Below are 20674 nucleotides of genomic sequence, written 5' to 3'. Positions count from 1 at the left end.
ATAAAAGCCCATTGGGATTTTCAAGAACAAACTTTATTTTGAATTTTTAAAATAATTCAAAATAATAATATGAATAGTATATAGTAATTCCTAACACTATGTGCCAGCCACCACCCTAAACACTTGATACACATTAACTCATTCACTCCACACAAGAACCCATTTTAGAGGTGAAGAAACTGTGGCACAGAGAGGCTAAATAACTTGTCAAGGGTCTCACAACCATTAAGTGACCTAGCCAAGATTCACACCCAAGCCTCCTGGCTCCCAACTCTGTGCTCTTGCCCACCTGCTGTATTGCCTCTCAAATGCCAGATATTTTGACAGACCACTGCAGCCTCTGGCAATCTCCCTTTAACAATGTTTTCTCATAACTCACTTTTAATGCACAGCAAGGCTGAGATCCAGGAGATCTGTAGCTCTGCTACAAGTATCTGTGTAGTAAAATAATAAGAAGATTAAGTATTTGTCAAGCACCTACTATGTGCCAGGCACAGTGCTAAATTCTTTATAGGCACCTCCTCATTTAATGTTCCCCTAAACCCTCTGATGTAGGTATATTATTATCCCCACTTTATAAATATGGAACTGCGGCTCAGGAACCAACCCAGGATGACACCAAGGAGGTGGCAGAACTGGATGTCAATCCCAAGCTGTCTGAAATCAGTTCTCCCTCTCGACAAAAATCCCATGGTGCCTCTTTATCTCGGGGGGTCATTTAATTTTCCTCTTTTTTAGCTTTCCTATCTGTCAAATGGGACTAATAAAAATAACTAATATCTCTATGCAATCGTGTAGATTATGAAGGATTCCCAGGTGTATAGTCTCATTTGAGTCTCAGCAACCTGATCATGGTAGAATGACACATCTTCCAACCAGGTCTTGGAAGTCCCAAGGTATGATGCTCCATGACAGCAAAAGGAGCTAGGCTCTTTCTTTCTGCTTTTTAGTCCTTGGGTTTTTGGCTTTATTTTAGGTTTGTTGCCTTGTGAACACAAGGAGGTTGCCACAGCTCCGGGTATCTCATCTTTAGAAAAGCATATTAAAAGAAGGAAGAAAGTAGACTGGGCTGAAAAAGAGGCTTTCATTTATATCAAGGAGGAAAATCTTTCTCAAACATTCCCTCCTCCCCATCTGGTAAACTTCCCCTTATATCTCATTGGCTAGAACTAAGCCACATGGCCATCCCTAGCTACAAGCAAGGCTGGAAAACTAGTCCACTATATGACTTTTTCAACCTCAACAGTGAAAAGTAGGTATACTACTGGCAGTACCGTCCTTAGACCAGGCAAATGGGGTGCTGACCCAGGCTCCAGGTCTCAGGGTCCTGTGTTTTGGAATGCCTTCCTCACAATTTTTCAGTTTTGTGCCTGAGACTGGTTGGGGCTGAAAGTGCTATCTGGGCAGGGTACCCTGAGCCTGGGTCAGTCCCCACCTGTTCCCACTTCTCCCCTTGTAAGCACTCTTGGGCTCCCTATGTGCACATGGAATTGATCAGAGCCCCAAGGAGCTCTTAGATTCATACTGCCGGGATTTTTGGTACCCTGTGGCTGGGTGCTCCATCCAGGAGGCTGGCCTGGAGCATGGATTGCTTCACTGGCCTGTGCGCTATTTCTTTTGCAGGATTGCACAAGATGGGCTGCCAGGATGGTCCTGGTGTACTGATTTTGGATGCTCACTCAAATCATACGCAGGATAAGTTCAGGGCTCTGGGCCACTGACAGTTCACTGCCGAATTTTGACTTGAGCTGCACGTGTGGGCCCCTGCATTGGTCTTGACTGGCAATATTCCAACTATGGTGCTGCCTCTGGTCTATGTGAGGCATTCTCTACTCTGTGAGGGCACCCAGGGCAGGGACCCCCTCCTTTTCATGGGTTCCCCGCCCGTCCTCCAGGGTGATCATCCCTATTTCCTTCTGGGGCTTTCCAGCCCATTGCTCCACAATGCCAACAGGCTTCTCTGGTTGATGTCCTCTCTTGTCTCTATCAATGTGGTGACATCGTGCTCTCCCTGATCAATCTTAAGCTGTATCGATGAGGGATGGACATTCGTCGTGTGAATGAGATTGTTCTTCTCATCCATCCTGTCCTCCCCTCTGGGCAGTACGTGGCAGGCAGGGGTGTGGTTGACATTGAAAGAGATCGCATTCTAGGAATGTAGTGAATAGAACCTGGAGTTCAAGAGAAGACCTGGCAATGAAGAGCCACTGAAGGGTTTTGGATAAGAGAGAGAGAAATGATAGCATTTACATGTTAGATCATTCTGATAGCTCTGAGAGGAATGGATCAGAGCAGTGTTTAGCAAAGAAAAAGCAGGGCCTCAAACTCAGAACTTTCAGCAGCCAACAGTATCCAGCTAAGATTAGATAACATGGTTTTATTTTCATTGTACTATTTTTGTGGTCAATGTTCTATTTATGGCAACTGATACTGGTATTCCACTGATGACAATGATATAAAAATTTCCTTTCAATAAAGTTGAGCAAAATGAGAGCCAGTTTAAAGAAACAGTTAAGTATATAATATCGCAGTTGATACATGGAGAATCAGGTACATCTGCAAGAAGGGTGACAGACGGTGAGACACAGATGACTGAAATTTAGGATACATTGGAATAGAAGAAAATAAGATTAAACACAAGAGACCAACGAGAAGGGTATTGCAATAGTACAGGTGAGACATTTTAAACTTCTTGAGATTAGAGAGACATATTTATTTTGTTTTGCTCTCAGGATTAAGCCTTGAGGGCAGCCAGAGTGACTGTCCAGTTAATACCCTTGTTAGCAGTGCAAACCGTTATCACAGATGTTGAGCTGGACTTTGATGTTAATGCATTCTTTCAAACATTGGTCCCCAGAGCTTTTCTTGACATACTGCCTCAAATCCAACTTTGGGAGGTGGACAGTATAAATAAGTGAAAAAATTTTTTAAGTTGTAAAGAAAAAAATAGCATCTTACATTTTAAAAAGTGATAATCATTTCACAGTATATACAAACATTGGATCATTATGTTGTGCACCTGAGACTAATATAATATATGCCAATTATACCTCAATTAAAAAAATAACATCTTACTTAAAAAAATATTTTAAAAACTCTTATTCATCTTTCAAATTTCTTCAGTTCAAATGTCACCTCCTTTGAGAAACTTTCCCTGATTTCTCTATGTATACTCATTTGTTTCTTGCCCTGTGCTTTCCATAAACCTTCTTACACATCTAAGCCAAACTCTGTAGAACAATTTCTTTGTGGGTCTTTTCACTAGGCTCTAAGCTGCCCAGTGACCCTGTCTTTCTTTTCATCCATGGTCCCTAGGACTATTCTGGCACAGAAATAAGCAGGAGTTCAATAAACATTTGTGTAACAAATGAATCTTGCGGTGGGGACACCACATTACAGAAGAACACTTAGAAAGTCATTACGTTCTATTGATTTCAAATTCAATGAGAGTTCACAGAAGGGAAAGAGCAACATGAACTGGAAGGTGTATTGAGGGAGTTAAGGACCTTAAAAGGCTTGAGTGGGAAACAGGAAATCTAAATAAAGATTCTTCAGCATCACTTCAGCATCTTTTTTCTTTCTTTCTTTTTTTTTTTTTTTGCGGTATGTGGGCCTCTCACTGTTTCTCACTGTTGCGGCCTCTTCCTTGCGGAGCACAGGCTCCGGACGCGCAGGCTCAGCGGCCATGGCTCACGGGCCCAGTCGCTCCGCGACACGTGGGATCTTCCCGGACCGGGGCACGAACTCGTGTACCCTGCATTGGCAGGCGGACTCTCAACCACTGCACCACCAGGGGAGCCCCACTTCAGCATCTTAATAGCAAGATTTCCCACTTGGAAGAGTATGTGTATGTATGAGTAGGAGATGTTGGAGGGAAGGAGGAAAGGAACCAGGTCCTTGTAAGGGATTTCTCTTGTCCCTTCATCCTTTCAGCCTTGTCAAGAACAACCCTTGGGAACTTGGCTGACATTGTCTACATACCTTTCTCTTCCCAGAATTCCACAGGGCGCTTGGTCCATAAATATTTATTGAATGGAAGCACCTTGCCATAAAGACAAAACTAAACACTGTATTTTGACTGAAGTTCATTGAGTTCTTAGAAGGGAGGAGGTTGGGAGGAGTGAGATGGTATTGAAGGATTTCTAGTGGGTATATTGTTGGGCTGGGCTTTGGGACATAAAGACACAGACTCTCCCCCTCGGATGCCTTCCAGTGTTGTTCCAAACTGCCAGTGAAGATGGCCCTAGCCCTCTAAACCAGCAAACGCTACCCTGTCAGTAAAGTAGCCACTAGCCACAGGTAGCTATTTAAATACAATTTAAAATTCAGTTATTCAGTCGCACTAACCACATTGCAAGTATCCAATAGCCACATGTGCCTAGTGGCTTTCATAATAAATAGCTCAGATGGAGAACATGTCCATTACCATAGAATGTTCATTTGGACAATACAGATCTAAGGAGTAAATCTCCTCTGGGTTGTGGAAAGCTAGAGTGTGAGGGGAAGACAGTCTGACTTTTAGCTGTTTTTCACAGGCTTTTCTGTTTCTCCACACTTTTATACTTTTAGCTACTACACTTTAGGATTTGACTGACATTTCCTTCATTGACAGTTTCTGCACCCTCAGAATGCATGGTGTGGACTTTTTTAAAAAAACAATTCAGGGACTTCCTTGGTAGCACAGTGGTTAAGAATCCTCTTGCCAATGCAGGGGACACGGGTTCGAGCCCTGGTCCGGGAAGATCCCACATGCCGCAGAGCAACTAAGCCCATGCGCCACAACTACTGAAGCCCACGCGCCTAGAGCCCATGCTCTGCAGCAAGAGAAGCCACAACAATGAGAAGCCCGCGCACCGCAACGAAGACCCAATGCAGCCAAACAAAAAAAATAAATAAATAACAATTCAGTGATTTTTAGTATATTCACAAAGTTGTGCAACCATAACCATTATCTAATTCCAGAATATTTTCATCACCACAAAAGGAAACCCCAGATCCATGAAGCAGTCACTCCTCATTTCTCCTTCCCCTGGCTCCTTGGCAACAACTAATCTGCTTTGTGTCTCTATAAATTTGCCCATTCTGGAAATGTCATCTAAATGGGATCATACAGTATGTGGGCTTTTGTGTCTGGCTTATTTCACTTAGCGCAGTGTTTCCAAGGTTCTTCCATGTTGTAACATGTACTGTATCAGTATTCATTCCTTTTTATAGCTGTATAATATTCCATCATATGGATGCACCACATTTTGTTTATCCATTCATCAGTTGATAAACATTGGGGTGTTTGCACTTTTCAGCTATTATGAATAATGCTACCATGAACATCTGTGTTCACATTTTTGTGTGCACATATGTTTTAAATTCTCTTGAGTATATACCTAGGAGCAAAATTACTGGGTCATATGGTAACTCTATGTTTAATTCTTTGAGGAACTGTCAAATTGTTTTCTAAATCAGCTGCACTATTTTATTTTGCATACATTTAAGAGAGAACTATTATGTTCTTTACCTGATAGTGCTTGACATACAGAATCTCCCTACTCACTGTTGGGTTGGATGGATGATCACTTTGGCCCACACTAAATATCCATTCAGTTTGGAACTGGAGGATGCCCTGTTGACCAGGATAGGGATGTGGCCCCAGTCTCCTTAATACTACCCTATTAACCTGTCAGCGATTTTAGTCAATCAGTTCATGTTTATTGAATACCTATTACTTCCCATTGCCCGACAGCCATGGGAACTAGAATGCTGTAGTGAGGATATAACACAGGTAGGGGGATGACTACCTTTGCCTGGGAGAGTTAGTGAAGGCCTCATGGAGGAAGAGCTACATTAGTTGAGTCTCTAGTGCTAAGTAGAAGTCGCCAGGGAAGAAATGCCACACAGGAATTAGAACTAAGCAAAGCATTCTGCTAGATGACACAGGGCATAGATGGATACATAAAGGGTTCCTGCCCACAGGAAGATTCCAGAGTGAATGTGATGGAATCCAGATTCTTCTTCCACTTATCCTTCCAGAGGGCTGAGTTTAGTGTGATGATACCAGGGTTGATCCATTTAAGAAATCATCTTGGGTCAGCCTAGTTCTTTGCCTGAAGTAGCCTTTCTTCTTTGGAGTGACAGTATGACCAATCCAAATGGAATTTCTGCTTTGGCAAAAGCCACAGCCATGGAAAGTGAAGAACTGATGCTTGGGGAGGGATGCTGGTGAAAGAAACTTCCTCATACGGTCTGTTGTGCCCTCAGGTTTTTACCAGGTGAGGCTTAGGCTTCACCTATGCCCAGTACATCTTTTCAATATAAAGTGAATTGATTGTCCATTGATATAAACTGGAGAAAACGGAGCTAATTTCCTCCAGGAGTCTTGGACTCCTCAAAGTAAATGTCTTTCAGCTCACGCGAGGGCAAAAATCAGGCTGTTTAGAATGGGTCAAGCTGGTTTTCACTAGGATCTTTTATCTTCTTTATCAAACTAAATTTCTCACTCAAGGGTTCTGTCAACATAGGAAGCTAGAACTGGGGGAAATACCTGCAGGAAAATGGTTACATACTTGCTGTCAGGAAGACATTACTGCAACCAAAGTCAAAGTTCCTGAAATAGAAACTGCTATTTATTTCTACTCATTGTCTATCTGGGTGTTTTGCGGGGGCGTCCTTTTATGAGCGGTAGAACAAAGTTCTGGGAGCACCCTGATTTACAGTAGTTTTTAATCTTTAGAAAGGTTCACTGCAGGTGGGAGAAAATGTTGGGAGGACCAAAGACTATGAAATGCAAGAAGAAATGAAGATGGAAATAATTTTATTCCCAACAATCCCTCTCATTCTAACTTGTGCCTCTCCATCGCAGTGTGGAGTTACTGAGTGTGTCTTCCAGATGAAAATCTCTCCATACTCAGAGCTGATGTCAGTTGTCCACACGGGACATGTGGACAGCCTTATGACAGATGTTTCCTGTATTTCTGAATTAATATATGTAAAATACTTGGAAAAGTAACTGGCAAATAATATGCGTCACGGAAACGTTAGGGTTGATGTTGTTGTTATTATTATTATTCAGGCTCATCTCCCTAGCTAGGTATAAATTCCTTGTAAAGGAAGATCTAGTCGTCCTTCTCGCCCTTAATAACTTGTTAACGTGATTAGGACCTTGGACAAGTCGCTTACTCTTTGCAAGCTCTGGTTGCACCACAAAAGATTGCGTGTCAAGTACGATTTGGGTCCACGAACACAATTTGGCACCCACTGTTTATAAGCTACTGCCCTGCGTCCTACGCCCTTTTTATAGTAAAAGTATTAAATGAACGTGAAGTCAAATGTAGGAGCGACACCGGAGAAGCAATGATCTCTACCGTCCTGCCTTGACACGCGGTGTGGGAGAGGCTCCTAGGCGATCTCCACTCCCTGCCATCCCCCTGCTACTTTGCAACAACGCTTTCTGCTCCGCCCCGTGCTTGGACTCCACTCGCGCGGAGAGGAAGGATCCCAGTTTCAGCGTCTGGATTGGGGCATCTGGATGCAGCGGAGATGCGAGGCTGCTGTGCGAGGGTCGCCGGGAGCAGGTCCAGTCGGCGCCCGGCCCGCCCCACCGCCCCGGCTCCCGGCTGCCCAATCAGGGCGCAGCTCGGGCGCGATCTGCGGCCAATCAGGAGCGGCGGGAGCTGCGCCGGGAGCTGGCGGGCGCAGAGCGAGCTCAGACTGTGGAGCGGGCGGCGGGGCTGACTGGGAGCGAGGGCGGCGAGAGCAGCACTGCGGACTGGGAGCCCCGGGCCAGCCCAGCCCGCTTTGCCGCGGCGACCTTCCAGCCGACTCTCTGGACCCTGCGGGCGGCGTCACAGGTAACCGAGTCCGCGCCCCGCACGGGGAGGGTGAGCGTGCCCGGGGAGAGGGGCCCCGCAGGTGGAGCGGGCGGGGGGCGACTTGGCCGCTAGGTCCTAGCGCCGCTGGCGCTGCCCGAGCCCCTAGCGCCCTGACGCCTACCTCGGCCGGAGACCCCGGGAGACGCGTTTCCACCAGCCGCCGGCGTCCAGGGGTGGGAGGGAGTGAGGTGAGTCGGCCTAAGGCGGGCGGGGGTGGAGTGGGGGAAGACAAGACACCTGCGACACCCACACTCATTACACAGACGCTGTTTGCCAGTGGGCGTCTTCCCCGAGATCTGAGTCCCCGGGACGTCTTCATTGGCTTGAGTAAGGGAGGCGACAACAGGTGTACTTGCGGACGGTGCTTTTCTCCCCCAACACCCCCGCCCCCGTCCCCCTGCGCCAGAAATCCCTGTTTGGCATTCTGCCCCACCTTCGGGCTGTCCGGAGACAGGACCCCAGCCTGGCCTCTCAGGCGCGCTGCCCGCTGGACAGCGCCCAGAGGCGGCCTGGACCCGGCGGACCCGGGCTTTGGATGGAGTTTCCTCCTCGCGTTGCCAAGCAATTTGCAGGACACCCGCCTCTCGCTGAGATGAAGAGCGTTGATGTGGTGTGTGTGTGTGTGTGTGTGTGTGTGTCCGTGTGTTGCAGCCTCTACTAAAAGGAGCTGCCCGAGGGCTGTGAGTGAATCATTAACCGTGCTCTTGTGCAGCTAGTGGCTTCTGCCTGTCTCTTTTTCTCTTAGGCAGGTCCTTCGTGCTCTGTGTGCCTCACTCTTCTAATCTGTAAAGCACGACAATGCTTTTACCTGCCTGATGGAGTTGTTTTGAGGAGTAAATGAGCCAATGCTGAAAAACACTCAGGACAGCGCTAAGTACTCATTAAACGCTGGCTCTTAGTATATATTACACGGAGTGGATGGTCTTTTAAAGAGTAAATCAGACGTGTCCAAACCGGCCCAGTGACTATTTGGAGCTCCGAACAGCTTTTTACACTTGAAAGGGAAAAGTACTGTTAATAATGTTAAGGATGGTATCATTTAAAGGTCCTGGGATTAAAAAAAAAACAAAAACCTTCATTGGAATGGTGAGAGAGATAAATGGATTCCAATTAGTATCAGAAAACTTTGTAACATTTGAAAAAAATGGTATGAATGTTCTGTGAAAAGAATATCATGGTACTTTGTTGAATCTTTCATTAATATCGCTGATTTGGGGGGAAACTGTGAAGGTTCTTATACTTCCTACTCCTCCCTTAAACAAGTTTAAAAAGAGAGAGAGAGAAGAAAAGAAGAACAGACAAACAGCCCAACCACACAACAGAATGCCAGCAGCTCATAGAAACCCAAAGTTGCACTTCCCACCTTAGGCGATTTTTTTTTTCCCGTTTTCTACCCGGGTGTTCTGGTTCAGTTCTTTGCCACTGTGTCACTTTCCTTGTTTAATATGAAAAGTCAGATAAACGTTTCACTCCATGAATTTGTCTTTTTAAAAGCTAAAGTATCAATGTGTATCAGACTTGCTGGATTTCTGAGCCCTCTGCTACTTACTTGCTTCCTACCCTCTAACAAACCCAAAAGGACCTTACCAATTCTCTAGGGTGATGTTAGTGGGAACCTGTCTTTTCCACCACATTACCCCCATAATCTGGGACCTGGGGAAAGGGCACAGACAAAGGGCCCCAGTTCTCCTAGGGTCTCCAGCGCATTTGCCAGGAGGCTTAGAATAAATACATCCACTTAGAGATAGTGATTATCTTCTCAGAGGGTAAGAAGCCCACTTCCAGATGCAAATCTTTCAAGTGTCAGATTAATTCAGCAGCCTTTTCAGGTGTTGATGAGGAGACCTACTCTCTTCACCTGAGTGGGAGGATTTGAAAGCTTCGTGCTGGAGGAGGGAGAGAGACGCGTGGGGCAGGGGAAAGATCGCTGAGTTCAGAGCCAGACCCACCCCTGGTGAGAACTCTGTCTCTGTGGCTGATGGCTGGGAAACTTGGACGAGTTGCTTTGTTTATCTGAGCCAAAGTCTCTCACATTGTAAAATGAGGACTCAAAAAAACATTTTTTTTGGACGAGTTCTAAGGATGGTGCTAATGAATAGAAAGCTCCTAGCACCGTTCCGGGCATGTAGTTATAGATCTGTAGCATGCAGAGGAGGTCTGCAAGGTGAGAATGATCAGCTGTACCTGGGAAAGGAAAAAAAAAAAAAAAAGACTTTACTGAGGGGATACACTTGAGCTGAGTGTAGACTAATGAGCAGTTCTCTTGTGCAAACAGAGTTGAGGTGGGATTAGAAGGAAGGGTAGGGCAGAGGGGAGAAGTCCAGATAGAGAGGATATGGGATATCAGAAGTGCTATAATAGTCATCTTAGGGAAAATAAACAAATATCCCCCAAATCTCAGTGGCTTACAATCACCAAAGTTTATTTCTCACATATGCTGCATGTCCAGGGTAGGTCACTCTCGGTTCTGCTTCTCATCTGTCTTTATTTGGGGGTCTATTAAGGTTTAAGAAACAGCCTGTTTCTGGGACAGTACTAATCTTGTTTATGGGAAAGGGAGAAAAAGAGAACATGACAGAACAGAACTATTATAGTACTTAACGTCTGCTTAGAAGTAGTAGTTCTCATGCTGTTGGCCAAGGTAAGTCACGTGGCCAAAACTGATGTCAGTGGCATGGGGACTCGTAAGCCTCCTGCAAACCCGTGAGGCAGAGCTTATTAGGAGGGAAAGTGCAGAAGGAAACAAGGCCAGGAAGGTGTCCTAGAGGCAGGTGATGCAGGGCCCTGGGTTGTGTGCCAGGGTTTTGGGACTTTATCCTATGGGCAGGGAACAGCCGCTGAAGGTTTTTTTTTTTTTTAATTGTTTAATTGAAGTCTAGTTGATTTACAATGTTGTGTTATGCTGAAGGGTTTTAAGTTGGGGTTTGGTATGATCAAATGTTCAGGCTGAGCACACATCTCTCGTAGCAAAGTGGGAAGAATGAAATAGGTGAGACTTACAGGTAATAGATGATGAGGGCTCGGACTAACACAGCAGCCTCAGATCTCTCATTATCTGTCACATGACTTGAGTCCACTCCTAGAAGTGGCTCATTTGGCACTTGGGTGGCTTGTCTTCTTAACAAGTCTTCTCCTAAAATGGATGTCTCTCTCATCTTAAAGTCCTTATTTTATAATTGTCACCTAAAGCAGCTGTTCTCAAAGTTTAGGGTGCATTAGAATCACCTGAAGGGCTTGAAAAAACACAGATTTCTGGGCCCCACCCCCAGAGTCTCTGAACCAGTAGGCCTGGGAACAAGCATTTCTGAGGGGTGCTCAGGTGATATTGCTGCTGCTGGTCGAGAGACCACACTTTGAAAACCACTGAATTAAAGGGAGAAATTAAGACATAGTTGAGGGAAAGGCCGGAATAGAATGGAAGGAGGAAAAAAATCTGGAAGGTCCCAGCATAATCCCTGTGGCAGTTTTGCTGAAGGCTGGCTCTGGCCACAAACAGTGGGGTCTGTAAGAGTGACTGAGTCTCTAGGTGTATATTGAATTGCAGATGCAATTCTCACAATGAGGAAATGAAAAAAGCTCAGATTCTGAGAGGTAAGAAGTATACAAGTGCTGCTTTATCCCCTCCCTTGTGATTCTGCCCTGACTCCCTGTCAGCGAGCACATTGCCTGGTTCCAGACCTTGCACTCAAGTCGGCCAGTGTATTTCCAACCCTGATCCATCTCACTGCTTGTCATCCCAATTCTGATATCTTTTGGAGCTGGGTTGGCCCACTGGGTGGACATTTGGCTGAATTTTAAAGTAGTCAGACCAAGAAATTGCTCTTTTCTCTTGAGGTCACATTCACGAATAAACATCTGTACCGTATGATCATGCAAATTGTGATCAACCCCCCTAGATAAATAACCCCCTGAGAACCCAAAGTCATCCATGGTTTGGCTTATACTAATGGTTGGCGCAAGTTGTGACAGTTCCCTTAGCTGTGACTCACTGCTCCTGTAATGAGAGAGCATTCCTGTAATGAGAGAGCATTCCAAGATCAGACGTTAAGGAGAAAATATGTTGGCATGTACAACGTGACACAAGAAATAAAGCATCGTGAGGGTTTGTTTTCTTTTTGCTGTATTTTTCTCAATCTTGGATGTGACAAAAGTTTGAACTCTACTGGGGTCTGGATAATCAGTGATATGCCTGCTCAACAGACACCATGTGAATGAATGAAATACTTTCAGGGTCAACATTTTGAGTGCGAGCTAGCAGGTTACAGTATTTGTTTCAAGGTGGCATGAGTGTAAAATGGTCCATTGGGGTGTTGAATATACTGGAAATTCTATGCCTATTAAATTTGTATAAAGTAAGAAGTGTCATGGTGGGCCTAAGCTATAATGCAAAGTGAGTGAGATTTGAAAAGATACTTTTCCTAATAGAGATTTTTTAAAAAATAAATTTATTTATTTTATTTATTTACTTTTTGGCTGCATTGGGTCTTCATTGCTGCCTGCGGGCTTTCTCTAGTTGCGGTGAGCGGGGGCTACTCTTCGTTGAGGTGTGCGGGCTTCTCATTGCGGTGGCTTCTCCTGTTGCGGAGCGTGGGCTCTAGGCTCACGGGCTTCAGTAGTTGTAGCACGTGGGCTCAGTAGTTGTGGCTCGTGGGCTCTAGAGTGCAGGCTCAGTAGTTGTGGTGCATGGGCTTGGTTGCTCCGCGGCACGTGGGACCTTCCTGCACCAGGGCTTGAACCCGTGTCCCTTGCATTGGCAGGCGGATTCTTAACCACTGCGCCACCAGAGAAGCCCCCTAATAGAGATTTGACAGACAAATGACACCTTAACGGTGTGCTCTTGGAGACGGGAGAATTCCCCAGGATTCTGGGTACCTCCAGAGGGGGAATGTGAAAGCTTGGAACCATAACCTCTGTCCAGCAGGCCTGAGGCCAACTCTGTTGGTCAGGTCTGTCTGTTTCCCTGTCCAGGTAATTTTGGAAGGCCAGCTGTTTCCCCTCTTCCTGCAGGGTTGGCCTTAGTGCTACCTTCTCTTGGTCAACTGTACGGTGAACTCCTGCAGTTCCCTCAATCTCAGGTCTCCAGGAAACTTGGTCTAAAGTTTCAAAAGATGTAGCAAACAAAACCCTAGACATGAGTGAGAGCCAGTGAGGAAAGGGACACTTAAACTAGCCAGGAGGGACTTAAAACACTGAACGTAGTCATTAGAAAGTGTTACTATTCACTGTTGCTTAGCATTTATCCAGAAATTTGATGTTTAAGTAACATACATATTAAATAACTAGAAAACTAGTATACTCTATGTTTATTTGAATAAATGCTATAATGTATACCATATATATATTCAATGTCTAGCAATTTCTGGTGGTAGATTTCCAGTGCTATTGTTGTCTTTCTGAAATACAATAACGTAGATAGAAACAACCAAAATTCTATAGACAGATAAAAGAAGGGCAGGATTGAAAACTCAAAGTCCCATGAATCTTTTGTCCATTGTGTACACCTCTGGCACTTCAGCCAGCCCTACACCAACGCAGACTTGTGTGCACTGAGGTGGCCTCACCAACAGGTAACAGATGGTCAATGTTCTTTACAATATTTAGTCACAATGAGGAGTGTGAAGCTACTTGGCAGATTGCTAATGGCCCAGTAAAATCTTTGGAAGGTGGCTTCATGTGAATGGCATTGAGCATCTTCTAGGTGCAAGGCTCCGAGGAAGACATTATGAGGAATTCAGAAAAGTGTAATACTTAGTCCTCTGACACGGCCTCTAATCTGAGAGAGAAAAGGCATAATATTTATGCAAAATTAATAATAGGTACATAACAGTGAGGCCAAGAGTAGCCGTATAATAAAAGGGGGTATGCATGCTGTGAATCCAGAGATGGGATCTTTCTGAGGTTGTCCTGGACGGGAAGGCTCATGGAGGAGCAGTCGCACTGGATCGGAGGTAGAAGTAGCATTTGGGGGGAGCATTGGGGTTTAGGGAATGGACCTGAGTGATCTGTGGCTCTGATGGTCAGCACAGGCTCGTTTAGGACTGTGATTCGACTTCTGTATCTGGAGTGAAGGGGTCAAGTAAGAGAGGAGAAGGGAAGCCTGAGCTTCTTGAGGTCTTTCTTTCTTGGCCACCCTCGGACCATCTAATCCAAATATTCTGACGGGGGCTTCCCTGGTGGTGCAGTGCTTGAGAGTCCGCCTGCCGATGCAGGGGACACGTGTTCGTGCCCCGGTCCGGGAAGATCCCACATGCTGCGGAGCGGCTGGGCCCGTGAGCCATGGCCTCTGAGACTGCACGTCCGGAGCCTGTGCTCCGCAACAGGAGAGGCCACAGTAGTGAGAGGCCCGCGCCACAACAGTGAGAGGCCCGCGTACCGCAAAAGAAAAACAAAAACAAAAACGAATATTCTGACGGCTTACACCTACTGACAAATTAAGCCATTCATTGATTCATTAGAAGATGAGTAACACTGGACTCTCATTTGACCTTAACATTTCATTTTATTAATAGGAAGGCACTTTGGAGCTAAGGATGACACACCACTTTATCAATACGATCTAATCCTATCATAAACTCTATCAAACTGGCAGGTGGTTGGTCTCTCTCCACTTGCAAAATGACTTGGGAAAGTCAAGTGACTTGTTTAAAGTCATGCAAGAATACCCTGGCACGTCCACATTCCTGGATTCCACCTCCCTGACATTTGGTGGTTCCCAGCATCATTTGCTTTGCAGATCTCCATAGGGATGGTGGCTCTAAGAACTTGGGTCCTTGACATTTAGTTAAGATTTTCTCCATCTATTATTGTAGCCCATGGAGGCCCTCAACTGTAACCCCAAGAGGTCCTCGTTAATTTTAATCTGGGGATGAGATAATTACGCCCTTCTCTTTCAGGCTTAATCCTGGCTCTCACTGTAAGAAAGTACCATTTCAGTGCTGTGGGTCTGTGCAAACACTCCCATCTGAATGAAACAGCAATCTCAGCACTTTTCATGCCAAATGCCAACCAGTATAGCAGGACTATCAGTGGCTTTCAATCTGCCTGAACTTTGAAGTGAGACACCAGACCCTTACCAGCAGGATAGAATCACTCCATTGGCTGCCTTTTGAAGTTAGCTAATTGCTTTAAAAAAAAAAAAAAAAAGTGAGATGCTTTAAATGAAAACAGATTTTATTTCTGTTTGCTTTAGAAACTGAATATGTTTGTCTGTCTTTCCTGACGTAAGTTTTTAAAAGAGGGAAATTATAATACCGTGGTTAAGTGGATAAGGCTGGGGTGATCCATAGCTTATTCAGTTATACATTGTTTAAATGTCTGTTTCGTGAACCCAGAGCTGTCAGAAATACAGTTTGACTTGTATCTTTGCCAAACATAAAGAATTTTTTAAAAAAATTAATTAATTTATTTTTGGTTGCGTTGTGTCTTCGTTGCTGCGCACGGGCTTTCTCGAGTTGTGTCATGTGGGGGCTACTCTTCGTTGCGGTGCACAGGCTTCTCATTGTGGTGGCTTCTTTTGTTGTGGAGCACGGGCTCTAGGTGCGCGGGCTTCAGTAGTTGTGGCTCACGAGCTCTAGAGCTCAGGCTCAGTAGTTGTGGTGCACGGGCTTAGTTGCTCCGTGGCATGTGGGATCTTCCCGGACCAGGGCTTGAACCTGTGTCTCCTGCATTGGCAGGTGGATTCTTAACCACTGCTCCAACAGGGAAGTCCCAAACATAAAGTATTTTTTTTGACATTACTCCTTGTCCCTCCATCTCCCTCCACTTCAGACTCTGAGCAGTTGAAAGGTGTGAAAAACTTTTTAAATCAAAATTATCAAAATCACTATCAATAGCTATTATTCATTGAGTTTTACTAATTCCAGGTCCTTTGCTAGCAGTTCACTCCGTATTATCTCACTTAATTTCTGTCTCAGCTCTGTACGGTTGGGAAGAGTGGGATCTCAGTTCACAGACGAGACAAGCAGAGGCTGGAGTTGAGTAGTTTGTCAAAGGTTGTAGTGGACCTGGGCTTTGAACCCTCTTTTAATCACTTAGCTCTAGAAACTGTGCCCTTAGTCACTATTGTACTGTATCTGGAAACAAAAGGAAAAGTGCTGGGAAGAGTTAACAGGGGCTGTCTGTGCACTCTGACCACACCCACGGAGATCCCTGTGGGAGGAAACGGCCCTTGTTTTTGCTCCCTCAGTTCACACTATCAGCAGGGCTGTTGAAGCACACTTCCTTCTCTTCTTTTCCCTATCTCTTCCTCCTTAAAATTTTTGTTATAAAGTATCATCCAGAAAGGGGGTGAGTTGGGGAGTGGGGATCTGTTAACGTAAATTCTGCGCGTCTCTGTCACTCACATCAGCCTGATTGGCATAGGTGGGCGGGCGTGTCTGCAGCAGCTCCTCTAGCTGCACCATCCATCACGCACAGCACTGTGCTCATGGGACTAGGGGCTCTGATCCCTGTCACTTGGTTGCTTCTCTCCTGTGAAGAGGACAGAGAACGTACAGCCAGTCCTGGCTGGGCACTTGGCAGAGGTAGGTCCTGGCCATAAGAAAGCCAGATAACACGGTAGGTTCATTTATGCGGACTCTGGAGCCAGACTGTCCAGGTTTGAATTGTGTGGTCTTGGGCATTATTTAACTTCTGTGTGCCTCAGTTTCTTTATCTAAATAAATGGGATAATAATAGTACCTACTTTATAGGGTTCTTTTGAGGAGTGCATGAGTTAGTTAAGTGAGTTGTAAAGCACTTTGAGATCAACGGCTGGGAGATAGGAGGTGTTACATACGTGTTTATCAAATAACACATAAAAAACGAAGTAGTAGGTGAACATCATTGTTTGTAGGTAGACAGTGGATAAAGCTCCATTGTCTACGATGGATAAAGCTCACCTAACTGCTTTAGTAAAGGTACTCATGATGAGTTACATGCAAATGAAATAATTATTAACTGTACTAGTGGAGTTTGCCATTTTAAAGAATCATATGAGAAATATGTTTGTAAACTGCCTTTTTGTGAAATGAACATGAGAGAAACAGTGTAAGAGGAAGAGGGAAGTTCAGGATGACTTGATTTTTTTTTTTTTTTTTTTTTTTTTTCCCCAGAGCTATTGGAAAGATAGAGCTGCCATCATCCTGGGTGGGGAAAGCTTCTGCTGGAGTGGTTTTGGGAGACAGAGAGTAGTTCGATTTTGGATATGTTAAGTTTGAGAGGCCTGTTGGACATTGAAGTAAAGGTGCTCTGTGGGCATCAGTGGTGTCAGGGGAGAAGTCAGGGCTGGAAACCTCTATGTGGTGGTTTATTCCATCTAGCTAGAGATGGCATCCAAAGCCATCGTGAAGGAATGGAAGCAGACAAAGAAGAGTCCGAGGGCTGAACCAGGGGGTATTCCAGCTCCAGTGGAAGAGTCAGGCTGTTTCCAGTTTTCTAGTTTGTTCTTTCCTTCGATTTGCAAGTGTGAAATGAAGGGTGGACCTACTTAATGCTGGTGTTTTCTTTGGCTAGTTTATCATCTTGAGTCCTGTTAATGCTTGGACTTCAGAGTCAATAGACTCTGATCAGATACCAGTTGACCTCATCCTAGCTTTGTGCATTTGGGCAAGCTACTTACCCTCTGACACTCTGTTTTCTTATCTTGAGATGGGAACTGGTAGTAAAAATGCCCATCTCAGAGATTTGAGGGCTCAGTAAGTGCAGCTGTATTAATGCTATGAAGCTGTTAATCGCTTTATCACTGTGAAATTCTCCCTGTTCGTGCCAATGTGTAAGAAGTGAGGAATTTTTAAAGCCCTTTGAATTTTGCCTGAGCTGGAAACCACATTTTAATTTAACCCACACTGCTGCTATTTTCCTTCCTTCTTTTTATTAAAAATAAAAGAGTGAGGTCAAGGAGGTACTGCAGTAAATTTTACATGTCAGCTACTTATACTTCCTCTGTAATTGAAACACTGCATCCAAAGATCAGATCTGGCCTGTAGATGTGGCAACTGGTATGTGATTCACAGACGCACAAGCCGTTAGAGACCTGAAAACAGAAACACGGAAAAAAATGGATATCCCTGGCAGTGTCAGTGTTTCAGTATTATATATGCTAACCTCATACGTGCTCTTTACCACTATGAGCCGGGTAAGAAAGTTCTCACTCTTTTCCAATAAATGAACTGATCCTCCCGACTGTTTTAAATTCGAGTTTTACACTTGGTTGGAAAATGCATCTAAGACACTGAGTTTTCACTCAGCAAATAATACAATTCTGAATTTTTTTAAAAAGTCTCACTCTCAAAGCTCAGTAAGAACCAAGAGATGTGGCGAATGAAATTCTGAAGTCTTGTCTCTCAATTCTCTAATTAGAATGTCTGCCGTGTTTGCATATGTGGTTTATATGCAACGAATTTGTGGCTTTTCTGTTTTGCAAGAGTTACTGTCAGCGAGACGTCTACCAAAAGAAATACTACTATTAGTGGTGACGGGACCAAATATATGTAACGTTGTGGTTGGTGTCTAAATCTCTGCTAGAATTTTTGAGAAACCTTCTCCAGATGGAGGTGGGTGGTGTGAGGACTGAAAGAAAACATTAGAAATAACCAAAGCAGAAGAATTAATAGGCAAGAGTTTGCAGTGATTACATTTTTCTTTCTGGTCTTTCAGGTTGAGGAAGTAAGGAGAATAGGCATAAACTGTGGGAAATTTCCGTCAACTTGGAAAAAACAATAGAATAAATAATTCTTAGCCATGAGGTGAGAGCCCAGGCAGTCACAAGGTCAAAGGATTCTGTCCCATTTGTCTGTGGTGACAGCCTCTGCCCCCCCCCTCCCCGAACCCAAAGGAACTCTTTACCCTTAAACAATAGAAGTGTCCCTGGGAAGCTGAAAAGGTGCATGCAAAGGGAATTTTTAGAAATCATATCATTTCAGAAGTACACCAGTGGTTATACTGGTTTTCTGTATTTTCTAAATTTTGTTTAGTGAGATTGTATTCCTTTTATAATAAATAAATAGGTAGGTAGATAAATAAAAATTAGAAAAATAAATTTAAAAGAAGGAAATACACGAGGAGTGCGGAGATGGGTGTGTTGTCACCATTTCAAGGTGCTGAGTTGCTCACATTTTATAATGTGAGGATTATTTTGTCTACAAGTCATAATTATCTGCTCTCTCCATTTACAATCTGTAAAAATGTGCCAGGTGTCAACAGTGAATGTCACCCATCAAAACCCAAGACCTGCTCTACAAAAGCAGGGCCAGCCCTCAGTGAACAGATACTTCTTCAACTTTCACACTGTGCGAGACCCACCCTGTGTGCCCTGTTCCTTGCCGCTGTCTCTGGCCATTGGAGATGCTCACGTACCCCTGCCTTCATCAGCAGTGTGAACTGGGAGGTCTCTTGTTTGTGAAGGGCCTGCTTCACAGGAATAACGTTGCAATCAGCCCAGGGCCCAGCTGTAGCTGCAGCCCGTGAGGCCCACTGCGGTAGCCTGAGTTTTTAGTGTTTGGCTGGGCTGTTTTGGTTTTATGCCTGTGTGTCTGTTTTGCTGGGGCAAGCGGGAGGGGAGGGATTCTTAGAAAAGGGAAGGAGATATCCTCTGCATTACTGAAAATGGAAATAAGGAATTATCAGTTCAGGGTCAGTAGAAGCCACAGTGCCTGGCTTCCTTCTGCTGTGCTCCTCTGGAATGATTTTGCTTAGTTTGGAAAGGTCTGAAAGTGACATGAGCTAGATAAATTGTTCTAGGGTGGAGCTTTTAGCAGGGAGTACGGAGATCCCTAGGGCATTCATGGAGGGACCTTAGGAAAGATGTCCTGAAATTAAACAGAATGTTGCATGTATGTGTTTTTTACCCAGAGATGAAGACTTAATTTATATCTCAAATAAATCCAGAGAGTCATACTTCAAAAAAAAAAAAAAAAACAACAATGGTTAAGAAGTTCTAGGGGGAGGCCCAGAGTGTATCCTGGCCTTGGCCCTAACTAGAGACCCCTTCCTGATGGATGAATTGCATATGTAGTGGAAGTACCAGTGTGTAAAACATCTTAGGTGAAGCCCCTGCTGCAGAAAGATGAGGAAGGTTTTACTTCCTCCAGTGCTGGAAAGCTGGAAATCCAGAAATGTACGACTCCTGCGCTTCTGTGGAATGCTTGCTGTTCTTCTCCCTCTCTGTGTCTTATCCTGGAGCCTACAGAGCTCCCTGAACTCTGTATTACCTGAAGAGTTCACTAGCTGAAGTGAACGCTAATGTCTCTTTTACCTGGCCTTCCTCTTGATTCAACCAGGTTGAGTTTCCCTGCAATTGGGAGGTTGACTTTGGCCCTGGCCTCCACAATGTGACAGAAGGCATATATAGTGAACTCCTGCCGGGCTCTTTATCCTGAGTCCAGCATGTAAATGTTGATCTTCCCACCCTTGGTTCTTGCTTCTCCTCATATTATACATTCTCTCTGGGTGACCTGTCAGTCTGTGTGATGAACGCTCATCTCACTTCTTCTGAGCGCTCAACCTGTCTATTGAACAGGACCCATAGACATCTCAATGTGGTTGTCCCGTACGCCCATCAAACTCATCAGGTCTAAAATTGAACTCATCATATCCCTACCACCCCTCAAGTATTCTTCCCCCTAAAGTCCTCATCTTGGTGAATAGCACAAAAATCTATCCAGTTTTCCAGGATCCTTTTTATCCACCCACCACTACTCCCTCAATCTAAATGAGCCCCAAATAGACTTTCTCCCCATGTCTTGATGATCTTACATCTTAAATGGCTCATAAAAAACATCCCCCCTTTTTATCGCTCAGCTTGCAATGCCTGATCACAATCCACCTTCCTCATT

At 44.7% G+C, this 20674-nt stretch overlaps 1 protein-coding gene across 3 annotated transcripts in view; it reads left to right on the top strand.

The window, feature by feature from the left end:
* The first annotated feature begins 7785 nt into the window (after positions 1-7785).
* STON2 (stonin 2) overlaps positions 7786-20674 on the top strand; it is a 154725-nt gene continuing 141836 nt past the window's right edge. For 2 of the 3 annotated variants that reach the window (XM_029238559.1, XM_029238557.1), the window contains exon 1: positions 16162-16384. The gene's annotated coding sequence lies outside the window, so the exon portion shown is untranslated. Of the gene's footprint in view, positions 7842-16161; positions 16385-20674 lie in introns of those variants that run through there. The other variant, XM_029238558.1, reaches the window with a different exon arrangement.

The sequence above is a fragment of the Monodon monoceros genome, unplaced genomic scaffold (assembly GCF_005190385.1).
Source record: "Monodon monoceros isolate NGI ecotype Baffin Bay Population unplaced genomic scaffold, NGI_Narwhal_1 Super_Scaffold_21, whole genome shotgun sequence".
Classification (NCBI taxonomy): Eukaryota; Metazoa; Chordata; class Mammalia; order Artiodactyla; family Monodontidae; genus Monodon; species Monodon monoceros.
Note: the sequence above shows the minus strand (reverse complement) of the source record. Positions and strands in the feature narration are given on the sequence as shown.